This window comes from Mustela nivalis (assembly GCF_964662115.1).
Source record: "Mustela nivalis genome assembly, chromosome: 2".
NCBI lineage: Eukaryota > Metazoa > Chordata > Mammalia > Carnivora > Mustelidae > Mustela > Mustela nivalis.
In genome coordinates, this window is record NC_139021.1 from 35,255,147 (window position 1) to 35,273,777 (window position 18,631).

The following is an 18,631-nucleotide window of genomic DNA, read 5'->3' on the forward strand; positions in this document are numbered from 1 at the left end:
TAGTTAGAAAAGAAAGAAATATTTTAATGGCTTTGCCAGATAATTGTAGATATACTTGATATGCACCCAAACTCAAAATTAATTTCCTGAAGATCAGTTATAATGTGGATCTGAAATCACATCAGTGAACTTCTTATATTCTGTTATATCCACTCATCTATCTGGCACCTTGAATGGATCTTTAACCCATGCATAATTTTGCAAAGTCAAACATTGGTCATCTGAAAAATACTAGTCCACTGAGTTATGCAGATCTTCCAAATATTTATACATTTCATTCTATGATATCAAAATAATCTAATTAATATCACCCCTGATCTTATCAGAAAAATCTTTAAATAGCTATCAATCAATATTGGGAAGATGTCAAGCTCACACTGACACAAATTTTCTAAAAAATTTCTAAAAATTTTTCTAAAATTCTAATATGCTCAAAAGCTTGACTTTCATCATTGGTAACAAGTATTGTCCATTGTTTTCTCTGAAGTGGCTCACTTTGTCCAAGTTTGAGATTATGTCTACTAAATACTCAAGTTTAAGTCACCATAGTTTGTCAACCACTCTTCCAAGCAAAAAAGGAGCTAAATTCGTTCACAACTGAACAATCACACATGTGCTTTCCCTCAAGACAACCATCGTACTTTAATATGTAGAGAAGGGATTTATGAATACTTGCCATTTTTAAAAATACAGATATCAAAAAGATGTGTATTCAAGAGTCAAAATTTAAAGAATTAAATTTTTTTTTACTTCATCAAAGACATTAAGAGAAGCTAGTTGGTTTTTTCCTGCAAGTACGTGGTGCAATGCAAGAGTACAATGATACAACTATAGTGTGTATAATATAGGACTAACGACGTTACCCACCAGTGCTTTGGCATCATTGGTGCAATTGTCAGCTGCAGAGTAAAGGGCAAAAAACACCTTAATATTATTATGAAGATATTTTTGACACCATAAAACCCCTGAAAAGACCTTTAGGACTACACAATGAAAACAGCAGGCGTGGGCTTGATCTGGATCACAGAGTGGGATCACTTTACCCTGAATCATGTGGGACAGAAGTAGGTACGAAACTAGGATTCTGTTAGGAAGAAAGAAGGCATGATGGGTACTGGTAGACAATCAACAGTGCCCACAATGCATGGGCACAATATATGGAAATCATAGCACCGTTAATATGGTTAGCTGCTGTGGAATTAAAACCTTCCTAAGTGTTGTCAAGGTAACTGGTTATATACATGCAAAGTGTGAAGTCGGACCCCTACCTCAGACCATATACAAAAATTAACTCAAAATAGATCAAAGTCTCACTAGTAAGAACATAAAACTCTTAGAGAAACAAAAAGGTAGCTTTTCATGACCTTGGGTTTGGCAACATTTCCTTAGATAGGACACCAAAAACCACAAGCAACAGAATTAAAAATTAGATGACTTGAATTTCATCTGAAATTAAAATGTATAAATCAAAGGACATTAAGTAAGTGAAGTGAAAAGTAAGTGAACTCACTTCATGAAGTAAGTGAAAAGACAATCCATAGAATGGGAGAAATACGTGCTAATCATACCTCTGATAAGGGTCTAGTATCCAGAATATATAAAGAAATTTTACAGTTCAATAACAAAAAGACAAGCAATCCAATGAAACAAATAGGCAAAAGGTTTTAATAGATATGCAAATAGCCAACAGGCACATGGAAGGATAAGTCCACATCACTGATCATTGGGAAAATACAAACCCAAACCACAGTGGGATATTACTTCACCCCCACTAAGGTGGCTATAATAAATCAAAAAAATAACAGGTGTTAGTGAGGATACCATGAAACTGGAACTCTCATAAGTGGCTGATGGGAATGTAAAATGGTTCAGCTGCTATGGAAAGCAGTTTGGTAGTTCTTCCAAAAGTTAAACATAGAATTACTATATGAGCCAGAAATTCTTCTCCTAAGTATGTACCCCAAAGAATTGAAATCTGGTGTTCAAGCAAAAACTTACACACGAACATTCATAGCATCTCTATTCACAACAGCCAGAAGTTTGAAACAACTCAAATGTCCACCAGTAGATGGGCAGATAAACAGTATGTGTGATGTGCCTACAGTGGAATATTACTCAGCTGTACAAAAGAAGGAAGCACCGATATATGCCATGACACAGACGAACCCTGAAAACATCATGCTAAGTGAGAAAAGCCAAACACAAAAGGACATGGTTCTTATGACTCCATCTACATGAAAATTCAGAAGAGACCGATCCAAAGGGCCAGAAAGCAGTTAGTGGCTGCCAGGAGTTGGAGAAGGGGAAATGGAGAGTGACTGCTCCACGGGTAACAAGGTTTCTTTGTGGGATAGTAACAATCTTCTGGAACTTGAATATGGTGATGGTTGGCCCACATTGTAAATGGACTAAAAGTTATGAAATTGTACACTTTTAAAAAAATGGTTACGATGGCAAATTTATGGGATGTGATTTTTTTTTTTTAACTGCAACTTAAACAAAACAAAACAAAAAACCTTCCTAAGGTTGCACGATAGCAAGTAAGTCCCAGAGAGGGTACAGCAAGGAAATTAGGACAGTGCTGGAAGTTCAAGTCCTGCAACTAGGGCAGCGAGTCACCATCACTTAATCCACTAGCTTCAAACCACAGGAAACAGGCAGTGCCCTGACAGAGAGACAAAGCTTCTACTGGACACAGCTGATAAGGCAGTAAAGCTGATGTAGCTGTCTCAGCCGCAATACACAAGTAGTGCACTTGGAAAAACAAGCAATTAGGGGCGTCTGGGTGGCTCAAGTTGGTTAAATGTTTGCTTTTGGCTCAGGTCACTATCTCCTGGTCCTTGGATCAAACCCTGCATCAGGCTTCCTGCTCAGCAGGGAGTCTGCTTCTCTCCCTCTGCTCTTTGTCTCTTTCTCTCTCTCTCATAAATGAATACGTTCTTTTTAAAAAAGAAAGAAAAAAGCCAAGCAAGTATACCATCCTGGAAAAAGAGACAGAGCCAATCAAAACAGACCTTGAAAATATTCTCATTTTATAGACTTTAAAAAATGTTTTAGAAATGTCAGGAAAGTTATGATGTGCTTAGGAGAATACAGCTGGTTGGTGGAAGAACCTGGTCTAAGAGAAGCAACATGGTCTGACTCTTTCCACCACAGGGTCTTCCTAGTCAAGGCGATGCCATAAGCCTCTTCCAGAATAGTTATAGCCCGAGTGCTTGTTATGCCAGTAACAACTATATTCCCTCTCCACCTCCCCTCAAATATATGTGCAAAGAGGAACCTGCTACCTATCCTTTTAAAATAGCTCCTATCTTTGTGCTCTCAATCCTGGCTTGTGTCACACCCAAGTTAGAGAGCCATCTTATCTGAGACTGCCCCCTAACTTCACCCAGAAACCAGTCACCAAACCTGCCAGTTCTCACTTTGGAACAGGGACTGAATCTGGACACTCCTCTGTTCTCATCAGGATCCCCGATCTTTGGCTTGGACTGTTTCATACACCTCCTAACTGCCCAAGTTTACTGATGGCTGCATCCCACACTGACTCAAGAGGGGCAGGTGCCATAGGTGGGGACTTAGGGAGTTCTAAATCCTATGACACTTGCCGTAGATGGGATTGAACAGGGGTACAGTTGCGTTCTCACCCTGGGACCTGGTTCCAGATTAACTGCGGCCATGAAATTAAGCTGTAAATTATAAGACTTCCACCTCAACAATGGCAATGGAGACAAGGTCTTGATCACTGATTCTTTCAGATGCACAGAGAGATCTTGATTTCTTGGTGCGAACACTGGATTCTCAGGTTTCCTTAGCAATCTGCCATCCTGCCCTCAGGCGACCAATGGGAAGCTCCAATTTCCTTCTAGCGCTACAAATTCTCATTCTATGAATATCTGTGGTTTTAGAAAGCCTACCCAAGGGGAGTGGTGCAAAAGTGAAACTATTAAACTTGACTAGTAAACTAGGACTTTTAAAATAGAAGCGGGGACACCGATGGCTGACTAGAAGGTGATCTGATGGAATTCTGGGAAACGGCAGGCTGCGTTTCTCCCATGGACAGAAAATGCTATCAGGAGTGTACAGCCAATGGCGATTCTAAATCAACACAAGTTTAAGTTCTGCCCCAGCCCACTCTGTTAACTAAGGCAGAGTCATGAGTACATATTATTTAAAGCTTGCTTTCTTTTTTTTTAAGTGGCTACAAACTATCAATTTCAGGAATTCTGTGGTCTTATTTCAGAGAAAATGTCATTATCCAGAACATTCTCTGCCAGTCATGATGATCTGTGACTGTATTGTACCATGAGGAGCACCAGCTTTAAGTCCAGACATTCAGATGTTCAGACTTGAGGGCAGAGGTTCCTGTTTGATGTGGTCTCACAGCATCTGGGAGGACAGAGAGAGAAGTAGGAAAACTGTCAAACGAGGTCTGAACTTCCCGGTTCAGGACCTGCAGTGTCACAGGCTGTCCTTCTTACAGGAACAAAGTGCACAGTAGATTGCCACCAACATTCTTGAGAAAGAGAGACTAAGGGTAGCTACCCCCTTTTCTGTAAAATATGTGTGGTTTTGGACCAAGGGAATTTGTATAACACCCACCAATCCCTTGCTTAGGGTCCCTTTGGTTTACTGCTCCTGTTAGTTTCTCTTCTGATACAAATAACTCCATGAAGAGTCTGGGAGAAACGTGTCCAAGTATACCATGAAGAAGCCAAAAAGACAGTCGGGGATCTCAGCAGGAGCCCTGGGGGAGTGACAGACCAGGTCAGGACATCTTCTTCTTCTGCTGCAGGCCAAGCCTTGCCTGCAGAAGCCTGGCTGCCCACAGCATTCTCCAGGCCCTCCCGGGGCCCCCAAAAAGCAAGTCACCAAGTTCTGGGCAGAAGAGTCATCCAAGAGCTAACAAAGTGCCACCTTGGTCGCCAGTGAAAGTGCGGTGAGGGAGCCTAGGTCAGGGTTATTGCCCAAAGGGGGTCTGCTAACCCTAGTCCAAGGTCAGCCTCCCCCCAGGGGAAGGTGGAATCTGCAATGCAAACCCACTTGCAGGTGGCAGCCCCTGGCTGGCCCAGAGGGAAAATGAAGGACAAGAACAAATGCTTCCAGCGGAATACTACTCAGCCATCAAAAAACCCCACCAAAAACGAAATCTTGCCATATGCAATGATGTGGAGGGAACCAGAATATATTATGCTAAGTGAAATAAGTCAGTTAGAGAAAGGCAAATACTATACGGTTTTATTCATTTGTGGAATTTAAGGAATAGAACTGGCGAACCTAGGGGAAGGGAAGGAAAAATAAGATAAAAACAGAGAGGGAGACAAACCATAAAAGACTCTTAACTATAGGGAACAAACTGAGGGTTTCCGGAGGGGAGCGGTCTGGGAGGAATGGGGTAACTGGGTGATGGGCATTAAGGAGGGCATATGATGTGATGAGCCCTGGGTGTTATATGGAACTGATGAATCACTAAATTCTACCCCTGAAACTAATAATACCACATAAATGTTAACTAATTTGAATTTAAGTAAAATTGAAAAAAAAAAAAAAAAAGGAAGAAGAAGGAGGAGGGAGAAGGAGGAGAAGGAGTAAGTTGCTCCTTCCTGAGCAGCTGTGGGGAATCACTCTGCCCAATCAACAAACTGGACCCATGACTGTCAGCCACCACCCAAGACTGTACCCACCTGAGACCATAGAGGAAGCGGTGTGGCAAGAGGCTGGCTGGGTTGAGGGAAATCCTGGATAGCCCTTCAAAAACAAATGAGTGTTCATGGTGGCTAGGAAACCTTATTAAACCTACCAGTTCAGAAAACAGAAATATCTCAAATTTTGGTCCCCTGTCTGCCAAGCTTTGGGTTCTAAAGGGTGCAGTGCCAAGGCCTTGAACCTGAAAGTCTGGCAGGCAGGGTGGTGGTTAGGGACAACTGTCCCTTCCCCTGCCGCCAGGGTCTGTGGGAGACTTGAGCCACCCACATTCTATTAAACACCTCTCAGATGTTCCAGGGACAATGGTCATCCGCCCAGAGCCCGGGGCTCTGTTCCCCTTCCAGCTTCCTCCAAGAGAAGACCTGGCCTTGAATCTCCCCCAGTTGGCTGGAGGCTCTTCCCCCTCCGTCTGGTTCCTGCCAGCTCTTTTCCTGCCCAGACTTCACCTCCCCCCACACTGCCTGGATGCTTCTAGGATACCCACAAGACCCTGAGAACTATTGTCGCTGCTCTTCCCTTGTTCCTTCCCTCCCTTCCTCCCCTCTCCTCAGATCAAATAGTGGCTTGAGTGTTGCTGGCGCTCAACCCATAGAGGCAAAGAGAACTGGCAGGAAATGGGCAACCCTTTCTCAGACGGCATTTGCCCAGTATGGCTCAATAAGATTAGCTAACGTAAGAACCTGGCAGTCCCCTGGTGCTGAGTCCTTCTCCCTCCATACTTCTCAGCATCTTCTCATTTTTACTCTTTCCCTCTTCTTTCTCTGGCTCACCTCTTTCCTTGGTTTTGCCTTACTGGTTATTTTCCTTCTTCTTCCTCTTTCTATCTCTGGGTATTACTATGGAGATTTCCTCTCTCACCGCCCCCCGCCCCAATCCACCCTTTCACTCCTTCCAATTTCTTAGCCTCTCCTACACATAACTGTAGTCTGGTTGCCTGGATTTCTACAACTGCCTTCTAAAAATCCCTTGGTGGATGAAGACTCCTCCTCTAATTCTTTTTCCACTTTAGACAGAGTGACCGCTTTATGTCACTCTCTGATTCAAGACGCTGCACTGCCTTCCCAGTCTCCACAGAATGGAGTCCATATTCCAATATGGTGGACAGTACCCTTTTGCCACGTGCCTTTCTCCCAAACACTCACATGCTTATTGATCTAGAAAACAAATCAATTTAGTTATTGAGCACCTACCATGAGCAGATATTGTACCACGAGTTGAAGATAAAATAAATACAAAATAAATACAACATAAACACAAAAACATTGATAAGTGAAATCATGCCTGGGATTTGCTTCAAATAATCCAAGGAGTCAGTGGGGTTGGGGGTTAGGGAAGGGATAGAGAAAACACAATTGACCATGAATTGATACTTACTGAAGCTGGGTGATGGATATGGGACATTATTATGTTAGTCTCTTTACCTCGGTGTAGGTTTGAACATTTTCTGTTAAAAACGTAATGCGTAAAGAGAACTGGCAAGTACCTTGGCTTCCCTTTTCTCACGTCGTCTCTTCATGGGCTGTATGCTCGGGATCCCCAAAGCACCTTATTTTTTTATTACATTATTATCACATTATTACAATTTACAGTTTGTTGCCGTTGTTCGCTTAGTTGTCTGCCTTTTCCAGTAGGCTACAGGTTCTGTGGGCACAGGGCATGTTTTTTGGCTATCTCCCTATTTCAACCCCAGAGCCCAGCACACACCTGATGCTCAGTAAATATTCACAGGACGAATGAGTAAAATGAACTCCGTAGGCTCTCGGGGAGTCGCTGGCATAAAGCCGGCCTCACTCGGGGGGTCTGGCGGGCAATGGGTGAGGACGAGGAGGAGCTATCTTGGCACTGCCCGGGGCTGGGCTCCATGGTCAGTCATTTGTACTCTGGGCTAGAAGCTTGGAGGCAAAATCCACCTAGAATAGTGTCCTAGAAATGTTCTGTCCAGAAAAATTTTGAAGTTCATTTTGTAAAGTCTGGATTAATGACCTGGTCATATCTTTTCTGACTTTTCAAGAAATTACAAAGTGAGTCAAGAATGACATTTAGTGAAAGTTTCTTCTCAATAAGACACCACCTGTCTCCTGCCATACTTGAACATGGGGCAGATAAGTACAAATTGTATGAGAGGACATGATTTCTATTTAAGAGAAGGGTCAAGTGCCGGACATTTCCACTGGTTGGCATGTAGACCTGGTCATAGATCTGCCTCTCAGAGCAAGGCCTTTCCAGAACATTCTACATGAAGCAGTCACCCCCAGCCAGTCTTGCTGTCTCCTGTTCAGTTTTATAAATAGCATCACTATCTATGATCACACATGGTGTGCTTATGGGTGGTCTGTCTTAAGAGTTTGAGCAACCAGTAACAAGGGCTCTGTCTGGTGTTAACCAATGCTGGGCACACAGGTAGGTATTCAGTGAATGAATGAATGAATGAATGAATGACAGAAACTGGTATTTATCACTGAGAAAGGCTCCTCTGCAAAAACAGAAGCCAACTTTTTGAGAAAGAGATTAAGAGGAGGAGGTGGAGGATGGAAGGAGAGGGAGAGAGAAATCCTGACCTGAGCCGAACTCGAGTCAGAGATGCTCAAACTGAGTACCCAGGGGTCCAGAGAAGCAAACTTCTTAATACAGTTTTTTTTTTTTTTTGTCTCTGCATTCATGCAGGACTATAAAAGTGTTTTTTCAGTAAAGTATACAAAGGTGATAAGACACTTTAACAACATGAATGAAATGAGCAAAAGAAAGACTTCTCATATCCCATGATCTCTTTCTGCAACCCAAAGAAGTTCTTGGTAACAAAGGTGACTTCAGATATAAAATGTTGGCAGTGCAATCCCCTCTTATTTTTACAGTGAGTCCTTATGGAAGTACCGTCCAACCAAGGAACAGTCTGTAGTATTTACAAAAATGGAAGCGTCTTCACAAGACTTTGGGAATTCTTTCATGATGCCATTTTTAATGGCTACATGTTATTTTGCTGTATGGGATTTCTTTATTCTTGGGCATTTAAATGAATCACATTTTTTGTTATTTTAAGCACTGTTGTTAGTAAAATGTTTGTATGAATAGTCATAACCTTGTGATAAATAATTACTTCTGTGGAAGAAATTCCCTATAGGCAAATTGTTAAATTGAAGGATATAAATATTCTCAAAGCTTTTGTTGGCTTTCCTTATTTCCAAGTTCATGATCTCTGAAACTGAGTGGATCCTTAACTCCACCCCGACAGTAGAGTCCTGTCCTATCTCCCTGCCTGTGGGTGGCAGCCTGGCCCTCATATCCAGGCCTCCCAGCTGTCCACAAAATGTCACAGGTTTTCCTGTCTACCCCATTCTCTGTCATGGCATCCTTTCCAGATTCCCTGCCCCACTGCTCCATCTTCTGGGATGGGCCTCTTCTCTGAACCATATTAGACATTGCCAGAGCCCTTGCATGAGGGTCACCTCGTCCTAGGGGGTGCTGCCTTCCCCTACTGTCCTCTCTCTGGTGTGTAAACACACACAGTAGTCCCTAGCTGTGACAACTGCTACTGTGTCTTGGCTCCAATGGCCCATTTCTGGCCATCTCTACAAGGTACATATTGCTGCTTCCTCTGTCACATACTCTCAAATGGAGCTCTCATTGATAACTTTGTTCCTTGAATAAAACGTGATCTTTTCCCTGCTGATCAAGTATGTGGCATGGATTCTGGATGCCTTGTGGAAAAACTGCAGGACGATGCCTAACAACCCATTAAGGACCAATGATTCTAATTATCCTAACATAAAAGAATGATATTTAACCTATTTAAAAAATTTTTTTATCATGGAAAAATACACGTAACGTGACTTTACCATTTTAACCATTTTTAAGTGGACGATTTGGTGGCATGTGAGTCCGTTCATAATGTTAAGTAACCACCGCCACCATCTATTTCCAAAACTCTTGTGTCACCGCAAACAGAAACTCTGTAACCATTAAGCAATAACTTAATGCATTCCCCTCTCTCCCAGTCCTGGCACCTTCTGCCTGACTTTCTGTCTCTATGAATTGCTCTATTCTTGATACCTTGTAGAGGCAGAATCAAACACTGTTTGTTTGTGTCTGGTTCATTTCACTTGGCCTTCATGTTTTCAAGGCTCATCCAGGTATCAGAATTTCATTCCTTGGCTCTGGCTGAACTATATTTTGTCACGTATGTATAGCCCGTTTTGTTTACCCAGTCATCTGCTGATGGACACTTGGGGTATCTCCACCGTTTGGCTATTGTGACTAATGCTGGTATTATTATATGATTAACAATGCTAATTACCCTGGTCGTAAAACAATGGTATTTAACCTAGTCTTGTATTCTACCTCTGTTCCAAACATTCCCAATTTCACAGTAAAATAGTGCTTTAAGAAAACGAACTATAAGGACGCCTGGGTGGCTCAGTTGGTTGGGCAGCTGCCTTCGGTTCAGGTCATGATCCCAGCCTCCTGGGATCGAGTCCCATATCGGGCTCCTTGCTTGGCAGGGAGCCTGCTTCTCCCTCTGCCTCTGCCTGCCATTCTGTCTGCCTGTGCTCGCTCGCTCTCCCTCTCTCTCTCTCTGACAAATAAATAAAATCTTAAAAAAAAAAAAAGAAAAGAAAACGAACTATAAACAGACACTGAGCTCTTATTAATGAGTGCATTTTGAGGGAAGTGGACTGATGCCCGCAATTTAATTTAAAATTTATTAATAATAAGTGAGTATGGAGGGATAGGTATATGCATGATACAACACAAAGCAAGTAAGAAATGTTAATGGTAGAATCTCTGTGGGGATATATAATAATGTACTGTAAAATTCTTTCAACTTTCCTGTATGCTTGAAAACTTTCGTATTTTAAAAACTCTGAAAGAAACTGGAGACCTTAACCGAGACACTTGCTTAAAGTGATGACCATTCCATTTCTGCAGAGAAATGGACCTAAGGAAAAAATAGTTTAACAATAAACATTTTTAAATTGCCCTAAAGAGAACTAGGTATCCCTGAAATTTCTATTAATCTAGAATTGTTTTAAAAATGTTTATTAACAGTGTCTGTCAATAGTCTGGAAAAACTCAAATGAGATCAATCATAAAACATCATCATCAGCTGACCTGTTCAACTCAGGACATCACTACTGCAGTTTTAAGCAAAATCCACCAGGTGGCAGAGGAAAAGAATCACAGAAAACGTGCATATTCCTAATTTAAACAAGTATCTTATTGTATCTGTTACTAGAAAAGATCTGCAGACCTTTAACATGAACTGAATGTATGATTTAAATCTGAATGCCAACCTTGGCCTGAGGACATTTGTCTATACTATAAAAAAATGGTGCTTATTTTAATTTGATGGGCTTGTTTGCACAATTTCTGTCTAGTAGGAGCCCAACTCTGTAGTTATCCCCTCTTGCGGCTCACACCATGTACCAAGTGCACCACCACTCCCCCTGGGGTCCCAGCGGTCCCAGCTTCCCCACTCCCACCAGAGCCCAGAAGCCATGGAGCTTCTCCGTGTGTCACCACTGTTAGCAGATTTTTAAAATTCAATTTATTGAAGCTAAAAAACAAAAACCCTCACAAAACAATTCACCCATTTCTCCCACTTCCCAACTCTCTCCCATGCCCCGCTTTGAGCAACCACCAATCTGTTCTCTGTATCTACGAACTTGGATTTTTTTTCCCCCCCAGATTCCACCTATACAAAAGATCACAAGGTATTCGTCTTTCTCTGTCGACCTTATTTCACTTAGCATAATACCCTCAAGATTCATCCATGTTGTCACAAATAGCAAGATCTTGTTCTTTATTATGGCTGGGTAATACTCCATTGTGTATATATACCACATCTTTATCCATTCATCCATCCATTGATGGACAATTTAGGTTGTTTCCATATCTTGGCTTTTGTAAGTAATGCTGCAAAATGAACATGGGGATTCACATATCTTTTTGAATCAGTGCTTTTGTTTCCTTCTGATAAACACCCAGAAGTGGAATTGCTGGATCATACAGTAGTTCTATTTTTTAATTTTTTGAGGGATCGCCACACTGTTTTCCATAGTGTATGGTTTCAGAGCTTACATTCAAGTCTTTAATCCATTTTGAGTTAATTTTTGTACATGGTATAAGACGGTGGTCAGTTTTCATTCTTTTGCACATGGCTGTCCAGTGTTCACAATACCATTGATTGAAAAGCCTAACCCCACTGCACGTTCTTGACTCCTTTATCATAAATTAGAATTGACTGTAAATACTTGGATTTAGTTCTAGGCTCTCTACTCCCTTCCGCTGATCTATATGTCTATTTTTCTACCATACTGCACTGTTTTAATTACCATAGCTTTGTAATGTAGTTTGAAATCCGTGCGTATGATGCCTCCAGCTTTGTTCATTTTCCTCAAGATCGCTTTGGCTATCCAAGGGTCTTTGATGTCTCTCTACAAACTTTAGGACGGTTCTATTTCTAAATTCTACACCATGATTAACAGATCTTTAAATACTACTTTTTTTACTTTAAGGAAATGCTTTACCTGCTGTAACAACAAATTCAAAGTAGTGGAAGTAAACGGTGTAAAGGGAAAAAGAAAAACATATTCCCTACAATGTAATTACGAGGAGGTTAATAAGTAAGTAGAAGAGACATTTTGAGTTATCAACATGTTTTATATATACAGTCAACCTCATGATTATTTCATTTGAGCAGGCCTTGATTTGTCTTCTGTAATTTTTCAGAGGGATTCCGAATTAGTCCTCACACTGAATTCAAACAGTCCCTCTACATTTCTCTTCTCTGACATGTACTTTGGGATGGCAATGAAGCGGGAACGCTTTAAGAAAATTTTAACAGTTGTCTGGCTTGTTTTTCATTTGGAAGGAGAAAGAAGATGAATAAGAAAATACAAATCAAATTTGTGGAGTCGGCATTCCTCTTAGCAAATAGATTGATCTTATTTTTAGAGGACAGAAAATGACTGTCCATTAGCATTTCTGGAGGTGCCTCCTGCTACCAGAGCTCTCCAGAGATTTTCAGCCTGACGGAGTCAGCGACATGGCATGGCAAGTGTTCAGTGACAAGACGCAGAGTCTCAACTGTTCTCAGAAACTAACTGCTCGGATAACACCCAAACCCTGCTTTAACGTGAAAATCCTATGGCCCATTTTGTTTGGTTGAAAAATACATTGCTTGGCAATTTTTTTTTTTAAGCTGACAAACATCATCCTATGGGAACAGAAGGTGAGAACACAGTTTCAGAGCTGCTTGTTAGTCTCGGTTGGACTTGTCTAGCGAGTCGACTTAGCCCTTTCCTAACCAGGCAGCAACCAGATGTATTGGTAGTACTTCAAGACCACACCCTGCTTTAAATGCTTATTCAGCCGCATTTCCAGTATTGGGGGAATTGCTACTTTCATTCCCATTTCAATACACAGTTATGACCCAAATTTTTAACTCTGCCACTTTGGATCACAATTCAGGCTAAGCATTTATATACTGGAAAACAACAACACTATGCCGGCCAAAAAATACAACAATTTAATTACAATAATAACACAACAGTAAAAGAGAGTGGGTCTGACCATCAGGGTCACCATGTTATAGCAGATTTTACAGAATAGTGCCTTTTACTGAATGGTAAGAAAAACGGATTAGAATATATATAGAGAGAATATATATGTTTCCTCAAAAACTTTTGGCTCAAAAACAGTAAAAATTCTCTTCCTATTTCTCTCATTTTCTTCCTCTTTCTTTCCCCCATATTGAATTTCCTCCAAACTGAAAAAAATTCTTGAAAACAACAAAAAAAAGCCAACTTTAAATTTAGTTAAAATTAGGTTGTAGCCAATAGAACTGTTTTTAACATTGTATACTGTCTTCCCTCTTCAGTTAATTGGATTATTTTATAAGCCAGTTAACTACGTGCAGCAAACTTAAACTATCGAGCAAAAAAATACTGGTTTCCATTAAGTGTCACAGAGGTATTATTATCCCTGGGGAAAAAGTGGAAAAACTGAGATACAATCAGGTAGCCTGAGTGGCCCAGCTGATGGAAAAAAAGTCACATTGCTTGAACTGAGTGGCGTCTCAGACTTTAAGGCTAGTTGACTAGACTTTAAGGCTCAAGGGACAAGGCTTTGGATCCAATCCCCTGCTGGGCCAGATAATAATACACTATCCTGGTCCCAGATTGGAGTGAGCTAAATGTCTGACTGCGGAAACCACAGGTCAAAATGTAGATCGGGCACGAGAAGGATCTGTGTGTATCTACCCATCCCCACTGATAGAAAGAGAGATGAAAACAAGCCATGCTGAGACCAATCAGGGATGAAATTAAATATTAAGGTTGACACAGACACACACACAGACACACGTCTTAGAAATGTTAACAATGCGAAGTATGCGGAAGTCTCCTGATGACTATGTTGGACGAACCCACACATCATACCGTATTGGTCCCAAATGACACATCATTTGTTTATTACAGACATCCTTCTCTTATTTGTACTTTACATACTGGGTCACTAAAGAGAGCTCTCTTTAAGGTTAACCAATTCATGTTCTTTGTTGATTTTCTGGAATTATAAGAAAGAAAAAAAGTGAAAATGTCAGCTAAATAAAACTAACACTTGGGCATTTGGGTACTTCAAATCTGCTTCGGAAAGAAGTAGGATATGGGGCACCTGGGGGGCTCAGTCAGTGAAGTGTCTGCCTTTGGCTCAGGTCATGATCCCTGAGTCCTGGGATCAAGCCCCGCATTGGGCTCCCTGCTCCGTGAGGAGACCGCTTCTCCCTCTGCCTGCTTCTCCCCCTGCTTGCGTGTGCTCTCCCTCTGTGTCAAATAAATAAAATAAAATACATTTTAAAAAGGAAAATAAGAAGGATATAGCATATAAATTTCTCAAACATCATAGGTAGCAAAGTTATAATCATATTTTAAGAATCCAAATTGTTATCATAAAAGACTTCTCCAAATCCCTTGTTTTTCAGAGTAAGAAACAAGAGCCAGAGATGATAAAAGATTTCCCCTGTGCAATCCCAAAAAGCAGCAGGGCATGGTCATGACAACAGAAAGAAACTTGCTGTCCACGTGAGCCACCCTAAGTCTGGTCCAGGGTATCCACGGTTCACGCTCTGGAACTTGTTTCCGAGGCAGCATAGTGTGGGGGAAAGAAGCCAGGGTTTAGAATGAGATTTCAGTTTGTAATCCTGTCTCATTTACTTACTAGCTTTCTTCCTTCTAGCTGTGTGTCCATGAGAAAACTGAGCTCTTGGAGTCAGTTTCTTCACCAAACAATCGGGGATAATCAGAGCTTCGGTGAAGGCTTGATGTGAGGATTAGATACACGGAGCAGATGCCCAAATCATAGCTATCATTATTGAGAGGAGGCTCGAGGCAATAATGAATTCCATCTGATACGGGAGGAACACACTAGGGACATGGCTTCAGTCGGGCATTGTCCGGTGACTAATCGTTCCAAAATAACGAGGAAAGCCACAGAATCTGTCATTCTCCACCTCTATCCCCTATGCCTGTCACTCTATACTTTAAAATAAAACATTCATTTTGAGAATGTGGCCCAGTCTAGGGGTTGGATGTGTGATCAAGATATACTGCAAAAGCTGCGCAGCCCACGTGGGGACCGAGTTAGAAGTCTGGGTTATCATTTGTAAGGTGTCCTGAGCAAGGGAACCAACCCCAGCGACGGGGAACATGGAGGACAGGGAGTTCTCTCAGTTTCCACGGTCAACAAAAACTGCCTGGAGGTTGCTGTCTCATTGGGACCCACGGGATTTTAATTTATGGAAGTAATAGAATGATGATACAGGGAGCTCCATGCCATTGGAAAAAGAATTTACGGCCTACATTGCCACCACACCACGTAGGGTCACGTGGGGGTGGGACCCCAGGTTGTGGTCAAGAGGCAGAAGCAGGGGGTGCTTGGGTGGATCAGTCATTGCGCTTCTGCCTTTGGCTCAGGTCATGATGCCAGGGTCCCGGGATCGAGCCCCACATTGGGCTCCCTGCTTGGCAGAGAGCCTGCTTCTCCCTCTCTCACTCCCCCTGCTTATGTTCCCTCTCTCACTGTGTCTCTATCACATAAATAAATAAAATCTTTAAAAAAAAAAAAAGAGGCAGAATCAGGAACACGGAGAAAGTCTAGGTCAGCGTCTTACTGGGGATTGTGAGGGAACGGCAAGGCTGGGCAGGGCGAAGCTTTTAGGATTAGCCTGTATGAGTAATTTAGGCAGGTTTGGGGCTAGAGAAGTGATTTCTGATTGCCTGGTACCTGGTCCTGGGATGACTTAGGTCCCGGGAGATACTGGTGTGCTGTCTGAGAGTCAGAAAAGGAGACTGCTGTGGAGACTGAGGGACACATGTGAGACTCTATTTACATGCAGAAGATATAGTTCTGGGCAAGCTGTTATTATCTGCAGGAATTAGCTGGCCTTCTCCTGCGGCTGGAAGGCTCCCAAATATTAAAACATCCTAAGATACGAGAAATAAAAACTACGATGAACCCAGTGACAGAAGTTTCAAACTAGTATTTCTTCTTTCGTGCTATTTTCCACTCATTCCTCAAACATTTAGTGTTTTCCTACAGCATATAGTAAGCACCCTTGGTTTCAAATTTGCCACCTGGATCGAGTTTGGGGTGATTTTTATTCTGCCTTTCATAAATAGAGTTCTTTTAAAAGATCATGAAGTTCATGTTAATTCATCAAGTCACAGAAGTTCAAGGACTAGAAGGGGTCTAGAAAGTCACTCAGACCAACTCATTTTCTATCTAGGAAATCACTCATTAAAAATTCTTCTGAGTCTTAATGGCTTAACTACTATTAAAATCAAACACAGAATATAATTAAACATGTAATTAAAAGCATGAATAACCAAACTCAGCCAAAAAGGGGTTACATTTCAGAGTGCAACTCAATGCTTTTTTTCTTGTCTTCTCTCCTCCAAAGTAATGGTTCAAAGTGGAGACATTGGAAAAATGTCTGTATTGATCAGCAGAGGTCATGGAAAACTATGGGAGTCATTTTCAGGACGGATTTCTCTGTATGTAACTACCTGCCAGCACTGTGCAGTCAGTAGACTTCTGGCAAAACCAGACCCATCAACTAGACCAGGAGAGCTTTATGGTTAAAATCAAGGCAAAGGCCATCACCCAATAGACACCTGTATGAACCCTTGTCTGGGCAAGAATGAAACACTCCACTTTGTTTTGGTGTTTCCACCTGCTTAAGAGGAATAATGTAACGGCACCAAGGATAGACACATTAAATTTGGATACACTCTTCTCCCTAGCTCATTCAGCTGCCTGAGAGTCTGAAGATAAAGGATGGCATGCAGAGAACTAGAAAAATGGAGTGCTGGAACCGGAGGCGCGTCCTTACCTGGAATGAAAAGTAGAGACTCATCCAGGGAGATGCCGAGGGCGCTAATAATACCTTCTTAGAATGCCTGGAGCTATTCATCCATCTTTCAGAAGCACTGAGCACTGTGAAAACATACATACTGCCTGGAAACAAACATGGTTAGAAAATTATCAGAAATACAAACCATTTTGTTCATGGAGTCTGTGTTTTGTCACAGTAATGCAGGCACACAGTAAAGACATACTACTAGTCCTACAAGACTAGTTATGAAAAACACCACTTTTTTGCCTGCCAAATTCTCTTTTTAGCCACAGCTCTATATGGTACCTTCAGTCAGTTCTTTTGGGATTTATCTCTTTACCTCTAAGTAACATACTATATGATTTCTTGAAAGTTTTTCCCAGTCTAGGCATTATCTAGGGAGTTCCCACTGTGGCAAATGAGAACTTCGCTCTCTTTTCTCAGTGCTCTTCCCACCCGCTTTGGCCCCATCATGCATAGACTGCTCATTCCCCCCTCCTCCCAGTTAAGTTATATCTGTAGTTATAACTGTGGTTAGATCTATATTTATGTCATTATCGCTATGTAAATGCTATTACACCGTGCTCTGTGATACTTAGGAGGACTCCTAACCTAGTATGGAGGGATCATTCAGGCATACAGTCATTCAACAAGTGTATATGGGATGCCCATACGATGCCAAGCGCTGTGCTCAATGATGGCTACACAAAAAGAGCTATCGCACCCACCGCTGTGTTGTAGGATAGTCAGCCTGGTCTCTGGAGCCAGACTGCCAGGGGTCAAATCTTTTCCATTTACTGGTCAAGTAATCATGGGTAACTTACTTAACCATTTTGTACTCAGTTGCCTAAGATTCATTGAGAGGATTAAGTGAATGAAAATGTGTACAGTACATGTAACAGTACCTGGTAGACAGTAGGCATTATATAAGTGTTAATATATCATTGTTTTAGAGGTCAAATGGGGGGTGCCTGGGTGGCTCGTTCGGTTGAGTGGCTGCGTTCGGCTCAGGTCATGATCCTAGGGTTCTGGGATTGAGTCCCACATCAGGCTCCCAGCTCGGTGGAGAGCCTGCTTCTTCCTCTCCCTCTGCTTACTGCTCTGTCTGTTATCTCTATGTCAAATAAATAAATAAAATCTTAAAAATAAAAAAAAGAGGAAGTCAAATGGGAAGGGTGCCCATGTGGCTCAGTCGGTTAAGCATCTACCTTTAGCACAGGTCATTATCTTAAGGTTCTGGGATCAGACCCCATGTTGGGGCTCCCTGCTAAGGGGGAGTCTGCTTCTCTCTCTTCCTCTGTACACAATCTCTCTCTTTCAAATAAATAAATAAAAGAAAAAAGCCGGGGATGTTCCTGGGTGGTTTGGTCAAGCATCTGTCTTTGTTTCAGGTCATGATCCCAGGGTCCCGGCTCTCTGCTCAGCAGGGAGGCTGCCTCTCCCTTTCCCTCTCTCTGCCACTCTGCCTACTTGTGCACTTTCTCTCTCTTGGTCAGATAAATAAATAAAGTCTTTAAAAAAATCGAATGGAAAGGAGAA

At 41.8% G+C, this 18,631-nt stretch overlaps 1 long non-coding RNA gene across 1 annotated transcript; it reads right to left on the minus strand.

The window, feature by feature from the left end:
- Window positions 1-4,179: 4,179 nt before the first annotated feature.
- Window positions 4,180-17,440, minus strand: LOC309860543. The gene is made up of 2 exons (XR_014309437.1): window positions 17,090-17,440; window positions 4,180-4,386 (listed from the first exon to the last, which is right to left on the minus strand). It is a non-coding gene; the product is annotated as an uncharacterized lncRNA (long non-coding RNA).
- Window positions 17,441-18,631: the final 1,191 nt, after the last annotated feature.